Source organism: Schistocerca gregaria, unplaced genomic scaffold (genome assembly GCF_023897955.1).
Source record: "Schistocerca gregaria isolate iqSchGreg1 unplaced genomic scaffold, iqSchGreg1.2 ptg000077l, whole genome shotgun sequence".
Taxonomy (NCBI): Eukaryota; Metazoa; Arthropoda; class Insecta; order Orthoptera; family Acrididae; genus Schistocerca; species Schistocerca gregaria.
In genome coordinates, this window is record NW_026061710.1 from 3,049,142 (window position 1) to 3,075,395 (window position 26,254).

Genomic DNA, 26,254 nt, shown 5'->3' on the forward strand with positions numbered 1-26,254 from the left:
GACATTACTCCCATTGAGGGAAGTGCGCATGGTGACTGTTGTATTCAATCCCGATGCAATTTCTGTGTTTCATCAACACTCTGATACTCCACAGATTACAGAATGCGTCCAGATGTACATCGGAAACTACTACTGGTCTTCCAGTGAACGATCAAATCGTAGACTGTTTGAGACATTACTTCCATGAAGGAAAGTGAGCATGGTGACTGTTGTATTCAATCCCGATGCAATTTCTGTGTTTCATCAACACTCTGATAGTCCACAGTTACAGAATGCCTCCAGATGTGCATCGGAAAGTACTACTAAGCTTCCAGGGAACTATCAAAGCGTAGACTGTTAGAGACATTACTCCCATGGAGGAAAGTGCGCATGGTGACTCTTGTATTCAATCCCGATGCAATTTCTGTGTTTCATCAACACTCTGATAGTCCACAGATTACAGAATGCCACCAGATGTGCATTGGAAACTACTACTGGTCTTCCAGGGAACGATCAAAGCGGAGACTGTTTGAGATTTACTCCTATGGAGGAAAGTTCGCATGGTGACTGTTGTATTCAATCCCGATGCAATTTATGTGTTTCATCAACACTCTGATACTCCACAGATTACAGAATGCCTCCAGATGTGCATCGGAAACTACTACTGGACTTCCAGGGAATGATCAAATCGTAGACTGTTTGAGACATTACTCCCATGGAAGAAAGTGCGCATGGTGACTGTTGTATTCAATCCCGATGCAATTTCTGTGCTTCATCAACACTCGGATAGTCAACAGATTACAGAATGCCTCCAGATGTGCATCGGAAAGTACTACTGGTCTTCCATCGAACGATCAAAACGTAAATTCTTTGAAACATTACTCCCATTGAGGGAAGTGCGCATGGTGACTGTTGTATTCAATCCCGATGCAATTTCTGTGTTTCATCAACACTCTGATAGTCCACAGTTACAGAATGCCTCCAGATGTGCATCGGAAAGTACTACTGGTCTTCCAGGGAACGATCAAAGCGTAGACTGTTAGAGACATTAGTCCCATGGAGGAAACTGCGCATGGTGACTGCTGTGTTCAATCCCGATGCAATTTCTGTGTTACATCAACACTCTGATAGTCCACAGATTACAGAAAGCATCCAGACGTGCATCTGTAACTACTACTGGGCTTCCAGGGAACTATCAAAGCGTAGACTGTTAGAGACATTACTCCCATGGACGAAAGTGCGCATGGTGACTGCTGTATTCAATCCCAATGCAATATCTGTGTTTCATCAACACTCTGATACTCCACAGATTAAAGAATGCGTCCAGATGTGCATCGGAAACTACTACTGGTCTTCCAGTGAACGATCAAAGCGTAGACTGCTAGAGACATTACTCCCATGGACGAAAGTGCGCATGGTGACTGCTGTATTCAATCCCAATGCAATATCTGTGTTTCATCAACACTCTGATAGTCCACAGATTACAGAAAGCATCCAGACGTGCATCTGTAACTACTACTCGGCTTCCAGGGAACTATCAAAGCGTAGACTGTTAGAGACATTACTCCCATGGAGGAAAGTGCGAATGGTGACTGTTGTATTCAATCCCGGTGCAATTTCTGTGTTTCATCAACACTCTGATAGTCCACAGATTACAGTATGCATCCAGATGTGCATCGGAAAGTACTACTGGTCTTCCAGGGAACGATCAAAGCGTAGACTGCTAGAGACATTACTCCCATGGACGAAAGTGCGCATGGTGACTGCTGTATTCAATCCCGATGCAATTTCTGTGTTTCATCAACACTCTGATAGTCGACAGATTTTAGAAAGCATCCAGACGTGCATCTGTAACTACTACTGGTCTTACAGGGAACGATCAAAGAATAGGCTCTTAGAGTCATTACTCCCATGGAGGGAAGTGCGCATGGTGACCGTTGTATTCAATCCCGATGCAATATCTGTGTTTCATCAACACTCTCATAGTCCACAGATTACAGAAAGCATCCAGATGTGCATCTGTAACTACTACTGGTCTTCCAGGGAACGATCAAAGAGTAGACTGTTTGAGATATTACTCCCGTGGAGGAAAGTGAACATGGTGAATGTTGTATTCAATCCCGATGCAATTTCTGTGTTTCATCAACACTCTGATAGTCCACAGATTACAGAATGCCTCCAGATGTGCATCGGAAAGTACTACTGGTCTCCCTCGGAACGATCAAAGCGTAGACTGTTAGAGACATTACTCCCATGGAGGAAAGTGCGCATGGTGACTGTTGTATACAATCCCGATGCAATTTCTGTGTTTCATCAACACTCTGATAGTCCACAGATAACAGAATGCCTCCAGATGTGCATCGGAAACTACTACTGGGCTTCCAGGGAACGATCAAAGCGTAGAGTGTTTGAGACATTACTTCCATGAAGGAAAGTGAGCATGGTGACTGTTGTATTCAATCCCGATTCAATTTCTGTGTTTCATCAACACTTTGATAGTCCACAGTTACAGAATGCCTCCAGATGTGCATCGGAAAGTACTACTGGGCTTCCAGGGAACTATCAAAGCGTAGACTGTTAGAGACATTACTCCCATGGAGGAAAGTGCGCATGGTGACTGTTGTATTTAATCCCGATGTAATTTCTGTGTTTCATCAACACTCTGATAGTCCACAGATTACAGAATGCCTCCAGATGTGCATCGGAAACTACTACTGGGCTTCCAGGCAACGATCAAATCGTAGACTGGTTGAGACATTACTCCCATGGAAGAAAGTGCGCATGGTGACTGTTGTATTCAATCCCGAAGCAATTTCTGTGTTTCATCAACACTCTGATAGTCCACAGATTACAGAATGCCTCCAGACGTGCATCGGAAACTACTACTGGGCTTCCAGGGGACGATCAAAGCGTAGAGTGTTTGAGACATTACTCCCATGAAGGAAAGTGAGCATGGTGACTGTTGTATTCAATCCCGAGGCAATTTGTGTGTTTCATCAACACACTGATAGTCCACAGATTACAGAATGCCTCCAGATGTGCATCGGAAAGTACTACTGGTCTTCCTCGGAACGATCAAAGCGTAGACTGTTAGAGACATTACTCCCATGGAGGAAAGTGCGCATGGTGACTGTTGTATACAATCCCGATGCAATATCTGTGTTTCATCAACACTCTGATAGTCCACAGTTTACAGAATGCCACCAGATGTGCATTGGAAACTACTACTGGTCTTAGAGGGAACGATCAAAGCGGAAACTGTTTGAGAATTACTCCCATGGAGGAAAGTGCGCATGGTGACTGTTGTATTCAATCCCGATGCAATTTCTGTGCTTCATCAACAATCTGATAGTCCACAGTCTACGGAAAGTCTCCAGATGTGCATCGGAAAGTACTACTGGTCTTACAGGGAACGATCAAAGCGTAGACTGTTTGAGACATTACTCCCGTGGAGGAAAGTGCGCATGGTGACTGTTGTATTCAATCCCGATGCAATTTCTGTGTTTCATCAACACTCTGACAGTCTACAGATTACAGAATGCCACCAGATGTGCGTCGGAAACTACTACTGGTCTTTCAGGGAACGATCACAGCCTAGACTGTTAGAGACATTACTCCCGTGGAGGAAAGTGCGCATGGTGACTGTTGTATTCAATCCCGATGCCATTTCTGTGTTTCACAACAGTCTGATAATCCACAGATAACAGAATGCCACCAGATGTGCATCTTAAACTACTACTGGTCTTCCAGGGAACGATCAAAGCGGAGACTGTTTGAGAATTACTCCCATGGAGGAAAGTTCGCATGGTGACTGTTGTATTCTATCCCGATGCAATTACTGTGTCTCATCAACACTCTGATACTCCACAGATTACAGAATGCCTCCAGATGTGCTTCAGAAAGTACTACTGGGCTTCCAGGGAACGATCAAAGCGTAGAGTGTTTGAGACATTACTCCCATAAAGGAAAGTGAGCATGGTGAATGTTGTATTCAATCCTGATGCAATTTCTGTGTTTCATCAACACTCTGATAGTCCACAGATTACAGTATGCATCCAGATGTGCATCGGAAAGTACTACTGGTCTTCCAGGGAACGATCGAAGCGTAGACTGCTAGAGACATTACTCCCGTGGACGAAAGTGCGCATGGTGACTGTTGTATTCAATCCCGATGCAATATCTGTGTTTCATCAACACTCTCATAGTCCACAGATTACAGAAAGCATCCAGACGTGCATCTGTAACTACTACTGGTCTTCCAGGGAACGATCAAAGCGTAGGCTGTTAGAGTCATTACTCCCGTGGAGGGAAGTTCGCATGGTGACTGTTGTATTCAATCCCGATGCAATATCTGTGTTTCATCAACACTCTCATAGTCCACAGATTACAGAAAGCATCCAGATGTGCATCTGTAACTACTACTGGTCTTCCAGGGAACGAGCAAAGAGTAGACTGTTTGAGACATTACTCCCGTGGAGGAAAGTGCGCATGGTGACTGTTGTGTTCATCCCGATGCAATTTCTGTGTTTCATCAACACTCTGATGGTCCACAGATTACAGAATGCCACCAGATGTGCATCGGAAACTACTACTGGTCTTCCAGGGAACGATCAAAGCGGAGACTGTTTGAGAATTACTCCCATGGAGGAAAGTACGCATGGTGACTGTTGTATTCAATCCCGATGCAATTTCTGTGTTTCATCAACACTCTGATACTCCACAGATTACAGAATGCCTCCAGATGTGCATCGGAAACTACTACTGTTCTTCCAGGGAACGATCAAATCGTAGACTGGTTGAGACATTACTCCCATGGAAGAAAGTGCGCATGGTGACTGTTGTATTCAATCCCGATGTAATTTCTGTGTTTCATCAACACTCTCATAGTCCACAGATTACCGAAAGCATCCAGATGTGCATCTGTAACTACTACTGGTCTTCCAGGGAACGATCAAAAAGTAGACTGTTTGAGACATTACTCCCGTGGAGGAAAGTGCGCATGGTGACTCTTGTATTCAATCCCGATGCAATATCTGTGTTTCATCAACACTCTGATAGTCTACAGATTACAGAATGCCACCAGATGTGCATCGGGAACTACTACTGGTCTTCCAGGGAACGATCAAAGCGTAGACTGTTTGAGACATTACTCCCGTGGAGGTAGGTGCGCATGGTGACTGTTGTATTCAATCCCGATGCAATTTCTGTGTTTCATCAACACTCTGATAGTCCACAGATTACAGAATGCCACCAGATGTGCATCGGAAACTACTACTGGTCTTCCAGGGAACGATCAAAGCGGAGACTGTTTGAGAATTACTCCCATGGAGGAAAGTTCGCATGGTGACTGTTGTATTCAATCCCGATGCAATTTCTGTGTTTCATCAACACTCTGATACTCCTTAGATTACAGAATGCCTCCAGATGTGCATCGGAAACTACTACTGGTCTTCCAGGGAACGATCAATTCGTAGACTGTTTGAGACATTACTCCCATGGAAGAAAGTGCGCATGGTGACTGTTGTATTCAATCCCGATGCAATTTCTGTGTCTCATCAACACTCGGATAGTCCACAGATTACAGAATGCCACCAGATGTGCATCGGGAACTACTACTGGTCTTCCAGGGAACGATCAAAGCGTAGACTGTTTGAGACATTACTCCCGTGGAGGTAGGTGCGCATGGTGACTGTTGTATTTAATCCCGATGCAATTCCTGTGTTTCATCAACACTCTGATAGTCCACAGATTACAGAATGCCTCCAGATGTGCATCGGAAAGTACTACTGGTCTTCCAGGGAACGATCAGAGCGTAGACTGTTAGAGACATTACTCCCATTTAGGAAAGTGAGCATGGTGACTGTTGTATTCAATCCCGATGCAATTTCTGTGTTTCATCAACACTCTGATAGTCCACAGTTACAGAATGCCTCCAGATGTGCATCGGAAAGTACTACTGGTCTTCCAGGGAACGATCAAAGCGTAGACTGTTAGAGACATTACTCCCATGGAGGAAACTGCGCATGGTGACTGCTGTATTCAATCCCGATGCAATTTCTGTGTTACATCAACACTCTGATAGTCCACAGATTACAGATTGCCTCCAGATGTGCATCGGAAACTACTACTCGTCTTCCAGGGAACGAACAAAGAGTAGGCTTTTTGAGACATTACTCCCATGGAGGAAAGTGCGCATGGTGACTGTTGTATTCAATCCCGATGCAATTTCTGTGCTTCATCAACACTCTGATAGTCCAAAGTTTACGGAAAGTCTCCAGATGTGCATCGGAAAGTACTACTGGTCTTCCAGGGAACGATCAAAGCGTAGACTGTTAGAGACATTACTCCTATGGAGGAAAGTGCGCATGGTGACTGTTGTATTCTATCCCGATGCAATTTCTGTGTTTCATCAACACTCTGATAGTCCACAGATTACAGAATGCCTCCAGATGTGCATCGGAAACTACTACTGGTCTTCCATCGAACAATCAAAACGTAAATTCTTTGAGACATTACTCCCATTGAGGGATGTGCGCATGGTGACTGTTGTATTCAATCCCGATGCAATTTCTTTGTTTCATCAATACTCTGATACTCCACAGATTACAGAATGCGTCCAGATATGCATCGGAAACTACTACTGGCCTTCCAGTGAACGATCAAATCGTAGACTGTTTGAAACATTACTTCCATGAAGGAAAGTGAGCATGGTGACTGTTGTATTCAATCCCGATGCAATTTCTGTGTTTCATCAACACTCTGATAGTCCACAGTTACAGAATGCATCCAGATGTGCATCGGAAAGTACTACTGGTCTTCCAGGGAACGATCAAAGCGTAGGCTGTTAGAGTCATTACTCCCATGGAGGGAAGTGCACATAGTGACTGTTGTATTCAATCCCGATGCAATATCTGTGTTTCATCAACACTCTCATAGTCCACAGATTACAGAAAGCATCCAGATGTGCATCTGTAACTACTACTGGTCTTCCAGGGAACGATCAAAGAGTAGACTGTTTGAGACATTACTCCCGTGGAGGAAAGTGCGCATGGTGACTGTTGTATTCAATCCCGATGCAATTTCTGTGTTTCATCAACACTCTGATAGTCCACAGATTACAGAATGCCACCAGATGTGCATCGGAAACTACTACTGGTCTTCCAGCGAACGATCAAAGCGGAGACTGTTTGAGAATTACTCCCATGGAGGAAAGTTCGCATGATGACTGTTGTATTCAATCCCGATGCAATTTCTGTGTTTCATCAACACCCTGATACTCCACAGATTACAGAATGCCACCAGATCTGCATCGGAAACTACTACTGGTCTTCCAGGGAACGATCAAAGCGGAGACTGTTTGAGAATTACTCCCATGGAGGAAAGTTCGCATGGTGACTGTTGTATTCAATCCCGATGCAATTTCTGTGTTTCATCAACACTCTGATACTCCTTAGATTACATAATGCCTCCAGATGTGCATCGGAAACTACTACTGGTCTTCCAGGGAACGATCAAATCGTAGACTGTTTGAGACATTACTCCCATGGAAGAAAGTGCGCATGGTGACTGTTGTATTCAATCCCGATGCAATTTCTGTGTTTCATCAACACTCTGATAGTCCACAGATTACAGTGTGCCTCCAGATGTGCATCGGAAACTACTACTGGTCTTCCATCGAACGATCAAAGCGTAAACTCTTTGAGACATTACTCCCATTGAGGGAAGTTTGCATGGTGACTGTTGTATTCAATCCCGATGCAATTTCTTTGTTTCATCAACACTCTGATACTCCACAGATTACAGAATGCGTCCAGATGTGCATCGGAAACTACTACTGGGCTTCAAGGGAACGATCAAAGCGTAGACTGTTTGAGAGATTACTTCCATGAAGGAATGTGAGCATGGTGACTGTTGTATTCAATCCCAATGCAATTTCTGTGTTTCATCAACACTCTGATAGTCCACAGTTACAGAATGCCTCCAGATGTGCATCGGAAAGTACTACTGGGCTTCCATTGAACTATCAAAGCGTAGACTGTTAGAGACATTACTCCCATGGAGGAAAGTGCGCATGGTGACTGTTGTATTCTATCCCGATGCAATTTCTGTGTTTCATCAACACTCTGATAGTCCACAGATTACAGAATGCCTCCAGATGTGCATCGGAAACTACTACTGGTCTTCCATCGAACAATCAAAACGTAAATTCTTTGAGACATTACTCCCATTGAGGGATGTGCGCATGGTGACTGTTGTATTCAATCCCGATGCAATTTCTGTGTTTCATCAATACTCTGATACTCCACAGATTACAGAATGCGTCCAGATGTGCATCGGAAACTACTACTGGTCTTCCAGTGAACGATCAAATCGTAGACTGTTTGAGACATTACTTCCATGAAGGAAATTGAGCATGGTGACTGTTGTATTCAATCCCGATGCAATTTCTGTGTTTCATCAACACTCTGATAGTCCACAATTACAGAATGCATCCAGATGTGCATCGGAAAGTACTACTGGTCTTCCAGGGAACGATCAAAGCGTAGACTGCTAGAGACATTACTCCCATGGACGAAAGTGCGCAAGGTGACTGCTGTATTCAATCCCGATGCAATATCTGTGTTTCATCAACACTCTGATAGTCCACAGATTACAGAAAGCATCCAGACGTGCATCTGTAACTACTACTGGTCTTCCAGGGAACGATCAAAGCGTAGGCTGTTAGAGTCATTACTCCCATGGAGGGAAGTGCACATGGTGACTGTTGTATTCAATCCCGATGCAATATCTGTGTTTCATCAACACTCTCATAGTCCACAGATTACAGAAAGCATCCAGATGTGCATCTGTAATTACTACTGGTCTTCCAGGGAACGATCAAAGAGTAGACTGTTTGAGACATTACTCCCGTGGAGGAAAGTGCGCATGGTGACTGTTGTATTCAATCCCGATGCAATTTCTGTGTTTCATCAACACTCTGATAGTCCACAGATTACAGAATGCCACCAGATGTGCATCGGAAACTACTACTGTTCTTCCAGCGAACGATCAAAGCGGAGACTGTTTGAGAATTACTCCCATGGAGGAAAGTTCGCATGGTGACTGTTGTATTCAATCCCGATGCAATTTCTGTGTTTCATCAACACTCTGATACTCCACAGATTACAGAATGCCACCAGATCTCCATCGGAAACTACTACTGGTCTTCCAGGGAACGATCAAAGCGGAGGCTGTATGAGAATTACTCCCATGGAGGAAAGTTCGCATGGTGACTGTTGTATTCAATCCCGATGCAATTTCTGTGTTTCATCAACACTCTGATACTCCTTAGATTACATAATGCCTCCAGATGTGCATCGGAAACTACTACTGGTCTTCCAGGGAACGATCAAATCGTAGACTGTTTGAGACATTACTCCCATGGAAGAAAGTGCGCATGGTGACTGTTGCATTCAATCCCGATGCAATTTCTGTGTTTCATCAACACTCTGATAGTCCACAGATTACAGTGTGCCTCCAGATGTGCATCGGAAACTACTACTGGTCTTCCATCGAACGATCAAAGCGTAAACTCTTTGAGACATTACTCCCATTGAGGGAAGTTTACATGGTGACTGTTGTATTCAATCCCGATGCAATATCTGTGTTTCATCAACACTCTGATAGTCCACAATTTACAGAAAGCATCCAGACGTGCATCTGTAGCTACTACTGGTCTTCCAGGGAACGATCAAAGCGTAGGCTGTTAGAGTCATTACTCCCATGGAGGGAAGTGCGCATGGTGACTGTTTGTATTCAATCCCGATGCAATATCTGTGTTTCATCAACACTCTGATAGTCCACAGATTACAGAAAGCATCTAAATGTGCATCTGTAACTACTACTGGTCTTCCAGGGAACGATCAAAGAGTAGACTGTTTGAGACATTACTCCCGTGGAGGAAAGTGCGCATGGTGACTGTTGTATTCAATCCCGATGCAATTTCTGTGTTTCATCAACACTCGATTGTCCACAGATTACAGAATGCCACCAGATGTGCATCGGAAACTACTACTGGTCTTCCAGGGAACGATCAAAGCGGAGACTGTTTGAGAATTACTCCCATGGAGGAAAGTTCGCATGGTGACTGTTGTATTCAATCCCGATGCAATTTCTGTGCTTCATCAACACTCCGACAGTCTGCAGATTACAGAATGCCAAAAGAGGTGCATCGGAAACTACTACTGGTCTTTCGGGGAACGATCAAAGCGTAGACTGTTTGAGACATTACTCCCGTGGAGGAAAGTGCGCATGGTGACAGTTGTATTCAATCCGGATGCAATTTCTGTGTTTCACAACACTCTGATAGTCCACAGATTACAGAATGCCACCAGATGTGCATCGGAAACTACTACTGGGCTTCCAGGAAACGATCAAAGCGTAGAGTGTTTGAGACATTACTTCCATGAAGGAAAGTGAGCATGGTGACTGTTGTATTCAATCCCGATGCAATTTCTGTGTTTCATCAACACTCTGATAGTCCACAGTTGCAGAATGCCTCCAGATGTGCATCGGAAAGTACTACTGGGCTTCCAGGGAACTATCAAAGCGTAGACTGTTAGAGACATTACTCCCATGGAGGAAAGTGCGCATGGTGACTGTTGTATTCAATCCCGATGCAATTTCTGTGTTTCATCAACACTCTGATAGGCCACAGATTACAGAATGCCACCAGATGTGCATTGGAAACTACTACTGGTCTTCCAGGGAACGATCAAAGCGGAAACTGTTTGAGAATTACTCCCATGGAGGAAAGTGCGCATGGTGACTGTTGTATTCAATCCCGATGCAATTTCTGTGCTTCATCAACAATGTGATAGTTCACAGTTTACGGAAAGTCTCCAGATGTGCATCGGAAAGTACTACTGGTCTTACAGGGAACGATCAAAGCGTAGACTGTTTGAGACATTACTCCCATGGAGGAAAGTTCGCATGGTGACTGTTGTATTCAATCCCGATGCAATTTCTGTGTTTCATCAACACTCTGATACTCCACAGATTACAGAATGCGTCCAGATGTGCATCGGAAACTACCACTGGTCTTCCAGTGAACGATCAAATCGTAGACTGTTTGAGACATTACTTCCATGAAGGAAAGTGAGCATGGTGACTGTTGTATTCAATCCCGATGCAATTTCTGTGTTTCATCAACACTCTGATAGTCCACAGTTACAGAATGCCTCCAGATGTGCATCGGAAAGTACTACTGGGCTTCCAGGGAACTATCAAAGCGTAGACTGTTAGAGACATTACTCCCATGGAGGAAAGTGCGCATGGTGACTGTTGTATTCAATCCCGATGCAATTTCTGTGTTTCATCAACACTCTGATAGTCCACAGATTACAGTATGCATCCAGATGTGCATCGGAAAGTACTACTGGTCTTCCAGGGAACGATCAAAGCGTAGACTGCTAGAGACATTACTCCCATGGACGAAAGTGCGCATGGTGACTGCTGTATTCAATCCCGATGCAATATCTGTGTTTCATCAACACTCTGATAGTCCACAGATTACAGAAAGCATCCAGACGTGCATCGGAAACTACTACTGGTCTTCCATCGAACGATCAAAGCGTAAACTCTTTGAGACATTACTCCCATTGAGGGAAGTTTGCATGGTGACTGTTGTATTCAATCCCGATGCAATTTCTTTGTTTCATCAACACTCTGATACTCCACAGATTACAGAATGCGTCCAGATGTGCATCGGAAACTACTACTGGGCTTCAAGGGAACTATCAAAGCGTAGACTGTTTGAGACATTACTTCCATGACGGAAAGTGAGCATGGTGACTGTTGTATTCAATCCCAATGCAATTTCTGTGTTTCATCAACACTCTGATAGTCCACAGTTACAGAATGCCTCCAGATGTGCATCGGAAAGTACTACTGGGCTTCCAGGGAACTATCAAAGCGTAGACTGTTAGAGACATTACCCCCATGGAGGAAAGTGCGCATGGTGACTGTTGTATTCAATCCCGATGCAATTTCTGTGTGGTTCATCAACACTCTGATAGTCCACAGATTACAGTATGCATCCAGATGTGCATCGGAAAGTACTACTGGTCTTCCAGGGAACGATCAAAGCGTAGACTGCTAGAGACATTACTCCCATGGACGAAAGTGCGCATGGTGACTGCTGTATTCAATCCCGATGCAATATCTGTGTTTCATCAACACTCTGATAGTCCACAGATTACAGAAAGCATCCAGACGTGCATCTGTAACTACTACTGGTCTTCCAGGGAACGATCAAAGCGTAGGCTGTTAGAGTCATTACTCCCATGGAGGGAAGTGCGCATGGTGACTGTTGTATTCAATCCCGATGAAATATCTGTGTTTCATCAACACCCTGATAGTCCACAGATTACAGAAAGCATCCATATGTGATCTGTAACTACTACTGGTCTTCCAGGGAACGATCAAAAAGTAGACTGTTTGAGACATTACTCCCGTGGAGGAAAGTGCGCATGGTGACTGTTGTATTCAATCCCGATGCAATTTCTGTGTTTCATCAACACTCTGATACTCCACAGTTACAGAATGCCACCAGATGTGCATCGGAAACTACTACTGGTCTTCCAGGGAACGATCAAAACGGAGACTGTTTGAGAATTACTCACATGGAGGAAAGTTCGCATGGTGACTGTTGTATTCAATCCCGATGCAATTTCTGTGCTTCATCAACACTCCGACAGTCTACAGATTACAGAATGCCACCAGATGTGCATCTCAAACTACTACTGGTCTTTCGGGGAACGATCAAAGCGTAGACTGTTTGAGACATTACTCCCGTGGAGGAAAGTGCGCATGGTGAATGTTGTATTCAATCCGGATGCAATTTCTGTGTTTCACAACACTCTGATAGTCCACAGATTACAGAATGCCACCAGATGTGCATCGGAAACTACTACTGGGCTTCCAGGGAACGATCAAAGCGTAGAGTGTTTGGGACATTACTTCCATGAAGGAAAGTGAGCATGGTGACTGTTGTATTCAATCCCGATGCAATTTCTGTGTTTCATCAACACTCTGATAGTCCACAGTTACAGAATGCCTCCAGATGTGCATCGAAAGTACTACTGGGCTTCCAGGGAACTATCAAAGCGTAGACTGTTAGAGACATTACTCCCATGGAGGAAAGTGCGCATGGTGACTGTTGTATTCAATCCCGATGCAATTTCTGTGTTTCATCAACACTCTGATAGTCCACAGATTACAGAATGCCACCAGATGTGCATTGGAAACTACTACTGGTCTTCCAGGGAACGATCAAAGCGGAAACTGTTTGAGAATTACTCCCATGGAGGAAAGTGCGCATGGTGACTGTTGTATTCAATCCCGATGCAATTTCTGTGCTTCATCAACAATGTGATAGTCCACAGTTTACGGAAAGTCTCCAGATGTGCATCGGAAAGTACTACTGGTCTTACAGGGAACGATCAAAGCGTAGACTGTTTGAGACATTACTCCGATGGAGGAAAGTTCGCATGGTGACTGTTGTTTTCAATCCCGATGCAATTTCTGTGTTTCATCAACACTCTGATACTCCACAGATTACAGAATGCCACCAGATGTGCATCGGAAACTACTACTGGTCTTCCAGGGAACGATGAAAGCGGAGACTGTTTGAGAATTACTCCCATGGAGGAAAGTTCGCATGGTGACTGATGTATTCAATCCCGATGCAATTTCTGTGTTTCATCAACACTCTGATACTACTTAGATTACAGAATGCCTCCAGATGTGCATCGGAAACTACTACTGGTCTTCCAGGGAACGATCAAATCGTAGACTGTTTGAGACATTACTCCCATGGAAGAAAGTGCGCATGGTGACTGTTGTATTCAATCCCGATGCAATTTCTGTGTTTCATCAACACTCTGATAGTCCACAGATTACAGTGTGCCTCCAGATGTGCATCGGAAACTACTACTGGTCTTCCGTCGAACGATCAAAGCGTAAACTCTTTGAGACGTTACTCCCATTGAGGGAAGTTTGCATGGTGACTGTTGTATTCAATCCCGATGCAATTTCTTTGTTTCATCAACACTCTGATACTCCACAGATTCCAGAATGCTTCCAGATGTGCATCGGAAACTACTACTGGGCTTCAAGGGAACGATCAAAGCGTAGACTGTTTGAGACATTACTTCCATGAAGGAAAGTGAGCATGGTGACTGTTGTATTCAATCCCGATGCAATTTCTGTGTTTCATCAACATTCTGATAGTCCACAGTTACAGAATGCCTCCAGATGTGCATCGGAAAGTACTACTGGGCTTCCAGGGAACTAACAAAGCGTAGACTGCTAGAGACATTACTCCCATGGAGGAAATTGCGCATGGTGACTGTTGTATTCAATCCCGATGCAATTTCTGTGTTTCATCAACACTCTGATAGTCCACAGATTACAGAAAGCATCCAGACGTGCATCTGTAACTACTACTGGTCTTCCAGGGAACGATCAAAGCGTAGGCTGATAGAGTCATTACTCCCATGGAGGGAAGTGCGCATGGTGACTGTTGTATTCAATCCCGATGCAATATCTGTGTTTCATCAACACTCTCATAGTCCACAGATTACAGAAAGCATCCAGATGTGCATCTGTAACTACTACTGGTCTTCCAGGGAACGATCAAAGAGTAGACTGTTTGAGACATTACTCCCGTGGAGAAAAGTGCGCATGGTGACTGTTGTATTCAATCCCGATGCAATTTCTGTGTTTCATCATCACTCTGATAGTCCACAGATTACAGAATGCCACCAGATGTGCATCGGAAACTACTACTGGTCTTCCAGGGAACGATCAAAGCGGAGACTGTTTGAGAATTACTCCCATGGAGGAAAGTTCGCATGGTGACTGTTGTATTCAATCCCGATGCAATTTCTGTGTTTCATCAACACTCTGATACTCCACAGATTACAGAATGCCACCAGATGTGCATCGGAAACTACTACTGGTCTTCCAGGGAACGATCAAAGCGGAGACTGTTAGAGACATTACTTCCATGAAGGAAAGTGAACATGGTGACTGTTGTATTCAATCCCGATGCAATTTCTGTGTTTCAACAGCACTCTGATAGTCCACAGTTACAGAATGCCTCCAGATGTGCATCGGAAACTACTACTGGTCTTCCATCGAACGATCAAAACGTAAATTCTTTGAGACATTACTCCCATTGAGGGATGTGCGCATGGTGACTGTTGTATTCAATCCCGATGCAATTTCTGTGTTTCATCAACACTCTGATACTCCTTAGATTACAGAATGCCTCCAGATGTGCATTGGAAACTACTACTGGTCTTCCAGGGAACGATCAAATCGTAGACTGTTTGAGACATTACTCCCATGGAAGAAAGTGCGCATGGTGACTGTTGTATTCAATCCCGATGCAATTTCTGTGTTTCATCAACACTCTGATAGTCCACAGATTACAGTGTGCCTCCAGATGCGCATCGGAAACTACTACTGGTCTTCCATCGAACGATCAAAGCGTAAACTCTTTGAGACATTACTCCCATTGAGGGAAGTTTGCATGGTGACTGTTGTATTCAATCCCGATGCAATTTCTTTGTTTCATCAACACTCTAATACTCCACAGATTACAGAATGCGTCCAGATGTGCATCGGAAACTACTACTGGGCTTCAAGGGAACGATCAAAGCGTAGACTGTTTGAGACATTACTTCCATGAAGGAAAGTAAGCATGGTGACTGTTGTATTCAATCCCAATGCAATTTCTGTGTTTCATCAACACTCTCATAGTCCACAGTTACAGAATGCCTCCAGATGTGCATCGGAAAGTACTACTGGGCTTCCAGGGAACTATCAAAGCGTAGACTGTTAGAGCCATTATACCCATGGAGGAAAGTGCACATGGTGACTGTTGTATTCAATCCCGATGCAATTTCTGTGTTTCATCAACACTCTGATAGTCCACAGATTACAGTATGCATCCAGATGTGCACGTGAAAGTACTACTGGTCTTCCAGGGAACGATCAAAGCGTAGACTGCTAGAGACATTACTCCCATGGACGAAAGTGCGCATGGTGACTGCTGTATTCAATCCCGATGCAATATCTGTGTTTCATCAACACTCTGATAGTCCACAGATTACAGAAAGCATCCAGACGTGCATCTGTAACTACTACTGGTCTTCCAGGGAACGATCAAAGCGTAGGCTGTTAGAGTCATTACTCCCATGGAGGGAAGTGCGCATGGTGACTGTTGTATTCAATCCCGATGAAATATCTGTGTTTCATCAACACTCTGATAGTCCACAGATTACAGAAAGCATCCAGATGTGCATCTGTAACTACTACTGGTCTTCCAGGGAACGATCAAATAGTAGACTGTTTGAGACATTACTTCCGTGGAGGAAAGTGCGCATGGTGACTGTTGTATTCAATCCCGATGCAATTTCTGTGTTTCATCAACACTCGATTGTCCACAGATTACAGAATGCCACCAGATGTGCATCGGAAACTACTACTGGTCTTCCAGGGAACGATCAAAGCGGAGACTGTTTGAGAATTACTCCCATGGAGGAATGTTCGCATGGTGACTGTTGTATTCAATCCCGATGCAATTTCTGTGTTTCATCAACACTCTGATACTCCACAGTTACAGAATGCCACCAGATGTGCATCGGAAACTACTACTGGTCTTCCAGGGAACGATCAAAGCGGAGACTGTTTGAGAATTACTCACATGGAGGAAAGTTAGCATGGTGACTGTTGTATTCAATCCCGATGCAATTTCTGTGCTTCATCAACACTCCGACAGTCTACAGATTACAGAATGCCACCAGATGTGCATCGGAAACTACTACTGGTCTTTCGGGGAACGATCAAAGCGTAGACTGTTTGAAACATTACTCCCGTGGAGGAAAGTGCGCATGGTGACTGTTGTATTCAATCCGGATGCAATTTCTGTGTTTCATAACACTCTGATAGTCCACAGATTACAGAATGCCACCAGATGTGCATCGGAAACTACTACTGGGCTTCCAGGGAACGATCAAAGCGTAGAGTGTTTGAGACATTAATTCCATGAAGGAAAGTGAGCATGGTGACTGTTGTATTCAATCCCGATGCAATTTCTGTTTTTCATCAACACTCTGATAGTCCACAGTTACAGAATGCCTCCAGATGTGCATCGGAAAGTACTACTGGGCTTCCAGGGAACTATCAAAGCGTAGACTGTTAGAGACATTACTCCCATGGAGGAAAGTGCGCATGGTGACTGTTGTATTCAATCCCGATGCAATTTCTGTGTTTCATCAACACTCTGATAGTCCACAGATTACAGAATGCCACCAGATGTGCATTGGAAACTACTACTGGTCTTCCAGGGAACGATCAAAGCGGAAACTGTTTGAGAATTACTCCCATGGAGGAAATTGCGCATGGTGACTGTTGTATTCAATCCTGATGAAATTACTGTGCTTCATCAACAATGTGATAGTCCACAGTTTACGGAAAGTCTCCAGATGTGCATCGGAAAGTACTACTGGTCTTACAGGGAACGATCAAAGCGTAGACTGTTTGAGACATTACTCCCATGGAGGAAAGTTCGCATGGTGACTGTTGTATTCAATCCCGATGCAATTTCTGTGTTTCATCAACACGCTGATACTCCACAGATTACAGAATGCCACCAGATGTGCATCGGAAACTACTACTGGTCTTCCAGGGAACGATCAAAGCGGAGACTGTTTGAGAATTACTCCCATGGAGGAAAGTTCGCATGGTGACTGATGTATTCAATCCCGATGCAATTTCGGTGTTTCATCAACACTCTGATACTCCTTAGATTACAGAATGCCTCCAGATGTGCATCGGAAACTACTACTGGTCTTCCAGGGAACGATCAAATCGTAGACTGTTTGAGACATTACTCCCATGGAAGAAAGTGTGCATGGTGACTGTTGTATTCAATCCCGATGCAATTTCTGTGTTTCATCAACACTCTGATAGTCCACAGATTACAGTGTGCCTCCAGATTTGCATCGGAAAATACTACTGGTCTTCCAACGAACGATCAAAGCGTAAACTCTTTGAGACATTACTCCCATTGAGGGAAGTTTGCATGGTGACTGTTGTATTCAATCCCGATGCAATTTCTTTGTTTCATCAATACTCTGATACTCCACAGATTACAGAATGCGTCCAGATGTGCATCGGAAACTACTACTAAGCTTCAAGGGAACGATCAAATCGTAGACTGTTTGAGACATTACTTCCATGAAGGAAAGTGAGCATGGTGACTGTTATATTCAATCCCGATGCAATTTCTGTGTTTCATCAACACTCTGATAGTCCACAGTTACAGAATGCCTCCAGATGTGCATCGGAAAGTACTACTGGGCTTCCAGGGAACTATCAAAGCGCAGACTGTTAGAGACATTACTCCCATGGAGGAAAGTGCGCATGGTGACTGTTGTATTCAATCCCGATGCAAATTCTGTGTTTCATCAACACTCTGATAGTCCACAGATTACAGTATGCATCCGGATGTGCATCGGAAAGTACTACTGGTCTTCCAGGGAACGATCAAAGCGTAGACTGCTAGAGACATTACTCCCATGGACGAAAGTGCGCATGGTGACTGCTGTATTCAATACCGATGCAATATCTGTGTTTCATCAACACTCTGATAGTCCACAGATTACAGAAAGCATCCAGACGTGCATCTGTAACTACTACTGGTCTTCCAGGGAACGATCAAAGCGTAGGCTGTTAGAGTCATTACTCCCATGGAGGGAAGTGCGCATGGTGACTGTTGTATTCAATCCCGATGCAATATCTGTGTTTCATCAACACTCTCATAGTCCACAGATTACAGAAAGCATCCAGATGTGCATCTGTAACTACTACTGGTCTTCCAGGGAACGATCAAAGAGTAGACTGTTTGAGACATTACTCCCGTGGAGGAAAGTGCGCATGGTGAATGTTGTATTCAATCCCGATGCAATTTCTGTGTTTCATCAACACTCTGATAGTCCGCAGATTACAGAATGCCACGAGATGTGCATCGGAAACTACTACTGGTCTTCCAGGGAACGATCAAAGCGGAGACTGTTTGAGAATTACTCCCATGGACGAAAGTTCGCATGGTGACTGTTGTATTCAATCCCGATGCAATTTCTGTGTTTCATCAACACTCTGATACTCCACAGATTACAGAATGCCACCAGATGTGCATCGGAAACTACTACTGGTCTTCCAGGGAACGATCAAAGCGGAGACTGTTTGAGAATTACTCCCATGAAGGAAAGTTCGCATGGTGACTGTTGTATTCAATCCCAATGCAATTTCTGTGTTTCATCAACACTCTGATACTCCTTAGATTACAGAATGCCTCCAGATGTGCATCGGAAATTACTACTGGTCTTCCAGGGAACGATCAAATCGTAGACTGTTTGAGACATTACTCCCATGGTAGAAAGTGCGCATGGTGACTGTTGTATTCAATCCCGATGCAATTTCTGAGCTTCATCAACACTCTGATAGTCCACAGTTCACGGAAAGTCTCAAGATGAGCATCGGAAAGTACTACTGGTCTTACAGGTAACGATCAAAGCGTAGACTGTTTGAGACATTACTCCCGTGAAGAAAAGTGCGCATGGTGACTGTTGTATTCAATCCCGATGCAATTTCTGTGCTTCATCAACACTCCGACAGTCTACAGATTACAGAATGCCACCAGATGTGCATCGGAAACTACTACTGGTCTTTCGGGGAACGATCAAAGCGTAGACTGTTTGAGACATTACTCCCGTGGAGGAAAGTGCGCATGGTGAATGTTGTATTCAATCCCGATGCAATTTCTGTGTTTCACAACACTCTGATAGACCACAGATTACAGAATGCCACCAGATGTGCATCGGAAACTACTACTGGGCTTCCAGGGAACGATCAAAGCGTAGTGTGTTTGAGACATTACTTCCATGAAGGAAAGTGAGCATGGTGACTGTTGTATTCAATCCCGATGCAATTTCTGTGTTTCATCAACACTCTGATAGTCCACAGTTACAGAATGCCACCAGATGTGCATCGGAAAGTACTACTGGGCTTCCAGGGAACTATCAAAGCGTAGACTGTTAGAGACATTACTCCCATGGAGGAAAGTGCGCATGGTGGCTGTTGTATTCAATCCCGATGCAATTTCTGTGTTTCATGAACACTCTGATATTCCACAGATTACAGAATGCCACCAGATGTGCATTGGAAACTACTACTGGTCTTACAGGGAACGATCAAAGCGGAAACTGTTTGAGAATTACTCCCATGGAGGAAAGTGCGCATGGTGACTGTTGTATTTAATCCCGATGCAATTTCTGTGCTTCATCAACAATCTGATAGTCCACAGTTTACGGAAAGTGTCCAGATGTGTTTCGGAAAGTACTACTGGTCTTAATGGGAACGATCAAAGCGTAGACTGTTTGAGACATTACTCCCGTGGAGGAAAGTGCGCATGGTGACTGTTATATTCAATCCCGATGCAATTTCTGTGTTTCATCAACACTCTGATAGTCCACAGATTACAGAATGCCACCAGATGTGCAACGGAAAGTACTACTGGGCTTCCAGGGAACGATCAAAGCGTAGACTTTTTGAGACATTACTCCCATGGAGGAAAGTTCGCATGGTGACTGTTGTATTCAATCCCGATGCAATTTCTGTGTTTCATCAACACTCTGATACTCCACAGATTACAGAATGCCACCAGATGTGCATCAGAAACTACTACTGGTCTTCCAGGGAACGATCAAAGCGGAGACTGTTTGAGAATTACTCCCAAGGAGGAAAGTTCGCATGGTGACTGATGTATTCAATCCCGATGCAATTTCTGTGTTTCATCAACACACTGATAGTCCGCAGATTACAGTATGCATCCAGATGTGCATCGGAAAGTACTACTGGTCTTCCAGGGAACGATCAAAGCGTAGACTGCTAGAGGCATTACTCCCATGGACGAAAGTGCGCATGGTGACTGCTGTATTCATTCCCGATGCAATATCTGTGTTTCATCAACACTCTGATAGTCCACAGATTACAGAAAGCATCCAGACGTGCATCTGTAACTACTACTGGTCTTCCAGGGAACGATCAAAGCGTAGGCTGTTAGAGTCATTACTCCCATGGAGGGAAGTGCACATGGTGACTGTTGTATTCAATCCCGATGCAATATCTGTGTTTCATCAACACTCTCATAGTCCACAGATTACAGAAAGCATCCAGATGTGCATCTGTAACTACTACTGGTCTTCCAGGGAACGATCAAAGAGTAGACTGTTTGAGACATTACTCCCGTGGAGGCAAGTGCGCATGGTGACTGTTGTATTCAATCCCGATGCAATATCTGTGTTTCATCAACACTCTGATAGTCCACAGATTACAGAAAGCATCCAGATGTGCATCTGTAACTACTACTGGTCTTCCAGGGAACGATCAAAGAGTAGACTGTTTGAGACATTACTTCCGTGGAGGAAAGTGTGCATGGTGACTCTTGTATTCAATCCCGATGCAATATCTGTGTTTCATCAACACTCTGATAGTCTACAGATTACAGAATGCCACCAGATGTGCATCGGAAAGGACTACTGGTCTTCCAGGGAACGATCAAAGCGTAGACTGTTACAGACATTACTCCCATGGAGGAAAGATAGCATGGTGACTGTTGTATTCTATCCCGATGCAATTTCTGTGTTTCATCAACACTCTGATAGTCCACAGATTACAGAATGCCTCCAGATGTGCATCGGAAACTACTACTGGTCTTCCATCGAACGATCAAAGCGTTATCTCTTTGAGACATTACTCCCATTGAGGGAAGTGCGCATGGTGACTGTTGTATTCAATCCCGATGCAATTTCTGTGTTTCATCAACACTCTGATACTCCACAGATTACAGAATGCGTCCAGATGTGCATCGGAAACTACCACTGGTCTTCCAGGGAACGATCAAATCGTAGACTGTTTGAGACATTACTACAATTGAAGAAAGTGCGCATGGTGACTGTTGTATTCAATCCCGATGCAATTTCTGTGTTTCATCAACTCTCTGATAGTCCACAGATTACAGAATGCCTCCAGATGTTCATCGGAAACTACTACTCGTCTTCCAGGGAACGATCAAAGCGTAGACTGTTTGAGACATTACTGCCGTGGAGGAAAGTGAGCATGGTGACTGTTGTATTCAATCCCGATGCAATTTCTGTGTTTCATCAACACTCTGATAGTCCACAGATTACAGTGTGCCTCCAGATGTGCATCGGAAACTATTACTGGTCTTCCATCGAACGATCAAAGCGTAAACTCTTTGAGACATTACTCACCATTGAGGGAAAATTGCATGGTGACTGTTGTATTCAATCCCGATGCAATTTCTTTGTTTCATCAACACTCTGATACTCCACAGATTAGAGAATACGTCCAGATGTGCATCGGAAACTACTACTGGTCTTCCAGGGAACGATCAAATCGTAGACTGTTTGAGACATTACTCCCATTTTAGAAAGTGCGCATTGTGACTGTTGTATTCAATCCCGATGCAATTTCTGTGTTTCATCAACACTCGGATAGTCCACACATTACAGAATGCCTCCAGATGTGTATCGGAAACTACTACTGGTCTTCCAGGGAACGATCAAAGCGTAGAGTGTTTGAGACATTACTCCCATCAAGGAAAGTGAGCATGGTGAATGTTGTATTCAATCCCGATGCAATTTCTGTGTTTCATCAACACTCTGATAGTCCACAGATTACAGAATGCCTCCAGATGTGCATCGGAAAGTACTACTGGCCCTTCTCGGAACGATCAAAGCGTAGACTGTTCGAGACATTACTCCCGTTGAGGAAAGTGCGCATGGTGACCGTTGTATACTATCCCGATGCAATTTCTGTGTTTCATCAACACTCTGATAGTCCACAGGTTACAGAATGCCTCCAGATGTGCATCGGAAACTACTACTGGGATTCCAGGGAACGATCAAAGCGTAGAGTGTTTGAGACATTACTTCCATGAAGGAAAGTGAGCATGGTGACTGTTGTATTCAATCCCGATGCAATTTCTGTGTTTCATCAACACTCTGATAATCCACAGCTACAGAATGCCTCCAGATTTGCATCGGAAAGTACAGCTGGGCTTCCAGGGAACTATCAAAGCGTAGACTGTTAGAGACATTACTCCCATGGAGGAAAGAGCGCATGGTGTTGTTGTATTCAATCCCGATGCAATTTCTGTGTTTCATCAACACTCTGATAGTCCACAGATTACAGAATGCCTCCAGATGTGCATCGGAAACTACTACTGGTCTTCCAGGGTACGATCAAACGTAGACTGTTTGAGACATTACTCCCATGGAGGAAAGTGCGCATGGTGACTGTTGTATTCAATCCCGATGCAATTTCTGTGCTTCATCAACACTCTGATAGTCCACAGTTTACGGAAAGTCTCCAGATGTGCATCGGAAAGTACTACTGGTCTTACAGGGAACGATCAAAGCGTAGACTGTTTGAGACATTACTCCCGTTAAGGAAAGTGCGCATGGTGACTGTTGCATTCAATCCCGATGCAATTACTGTGTTTCATCAACACTCTGACAGTCTACAGATTACAGAAGGCCACCAGATGTGCATCGGAAACTATTACTGGTCTTTCAGGGAAAGATGAAAGCGTAGACTGTTTGAGACATTACTCCCATGGAAGAAAGTGCGCATGGTGACTGTTGTATTCAATCCCGATGCAATTTCTGTGTTTCATCAACACTCGGATAGTCCACACATTACAGAATGCCTCCAGATGTGTATCGGAAACTACTACTGGTCTTCCAGGGAACGATCAAAGCGTAGAGTGTTTGAGACATTACTCCCATCAAGGAAAGTGAGCATGGTGAATGTTGTATTCAATCCCGATGCAATTTCTGTGTTTCATCAACACTCTGATAGTCCACAGATTACAGAATGCCTCCAGATGTGCATCGGAGAGTACTACTGGCCCTTCTCGGAACGATCAAAGCGTAGACTGTTAGAGACATTACTCCCGTTGAGGAAAGTGGGCATGGTGACTGTTGTATACAATCCCGATGCAATTTCTGTGTTTCATCAACACTCTGATAGTCCACAGATTACAGAATGCCTCCAGATGTGCATCGGAAACTACTACTGGGATTCCAGGGAACGATCAAAGCGTAGACTGTTTGAGACATTACTCCCGTGGAGGAAAGTGCGCATGGTGACTGTTGCATTCAATCCCGATGCAATTACACTGTTTCATCAACACTCTGACAGTCCACAGATTACAGAATGCCTCCAGATGTGCATCGGAAACTACTACTGGGATTCCAGGGAACGATCAAAGCGTAGACTGTTTGAGACATTACTTCCATGAAGGAAAGTGAGCATGGTGACTGTTGTATTCAATCCCGATGCAATTTCTGTGTTTCATCAACACTCTGATAGTCCACAGCTACAGAATGCCTCCAGATGTGCATCGGAAAGTACTGCTGGGCTTCCAGGGAACTATCAAAGCGTAGACTGTTAGAGACATTACTCCCATGGAGGAAAGTGCGCATGGTGTTGTTGTATTCAATCCCGATGCAATTTCTGTGTTTCATCAACACTCTGATAGTCCACAGATTACAGAATGCCTCCAGATGTGCATCGGAAACTACTACTGGTCTTCCAGGGTACGATCAAACGTAGACTGTTTGAGACATTACTCCCATGGAGGAAAGTGCGCATGCTGACTGTTGTATTCAATCCCGATGCAATTTCTGTGCTTCATCAACACTCTGATAGTCCACAGTTTACGGAAAGTCTCCAGATGTGCATCGGAAAGTACTACTGGTCTTACAGGGAACGATCAAAGCGTAGACTGTTTGAGACATTACTCCTGTGGAGGAAAGTGCGCATGGTGACTGTTGCATTCAATCCCGATGCAATTACTGTGTTTCATCAACACTCTGACAGTCTATAGATTACAGAAGGCCACCAGATGTGCATCGGAAACTACTACTGGTATTTCAGGGAAAGATGAAAGCGTAGACTGTTTGAGACATTACTCCCATGGAAGAAAGTGCGCATGGTGACTGTTGTATTCAATCCCGATGCAATTTCTGAGCTTCATCAACACTCTGATAGTCCACAGTTTACGGAAAGTCTACAGATGTGCATCGGAAAGTACTACTGGTCTTACAGGTAACTATCAAAGCGTAGACTGTTTGAGACATTACTCCCGTGGAGAAAAGTGCGCATGGTGACTGTTCTATTCAATCCCGATGCAATTTCTGTGCTTCATCAACGCTCCGACAGTCTACAGATTACAGAAGGCCACCAGATGTGCATCGGAAACTACTACTGGTCTTCCATCGAACGATCAAAGCGTTAACTCTTTGAGACATTACTCCCATTGAGGGAAGTGCGCATGGTGACTGTTGTATTCAATCCCGATGCAATTTCTGTGTTTCATCAACACTCTGATACTCCACAGATTACAGAATGCGTCCAGATGTGCATCGGAAACTACTACTGGTCTTCCAGGGAACGTTAAAATCGTAGACTGTTTGAGACATTACTCCAATTGAAGAAAGTGCGCATGGTGACTGTTGTATTCAATCCCGATGCAATTTCTGTGTTTCATCAACACTCTGATAGTCCACAGATTACAGAATGCCTCCAGATGTTCATCGGAAACTACTACTGGTCTTCCAGGGAACGATCAGAAACGTAGACTGTTTGAGACATTACTGCCGTGGAGGAAAGTGAGCATGGTGACTGTTGTATTCAATCCCGATGCAATTTCTGTGCTTCATCAACACTCTGATAGTCCACAGTTCACGGAAAGTCTACAGATGTGCATCGGAAAGTACTACTGGTCTTACAGGTAACGATCAAAGGGTAGACTGTTTGAGACATTACTCCCGTGGAGAAATGTGCGCATGGTGACTGTTCTATTCAATCCCGATGCAATTACTGTGCTTCATCAACACTCCGACAGTCTACAGATTACAGAAGGCCACCAGATGTGCATCGGAAACTACTACTGGTCTTCCAGGGAACGATCAAATCGTAGACTGTTTGAGACATTACTCCCATGGAAGAAAGTGCGCATGGTGACTGTTGTATTCAATCCCGATGCAATTTCTGTGTTTCATCAACACTCGGATAGTCCACACATTACAGAATGCCTCCAGATGTGTATCGGAAACTACTACTGGTCTTCCAG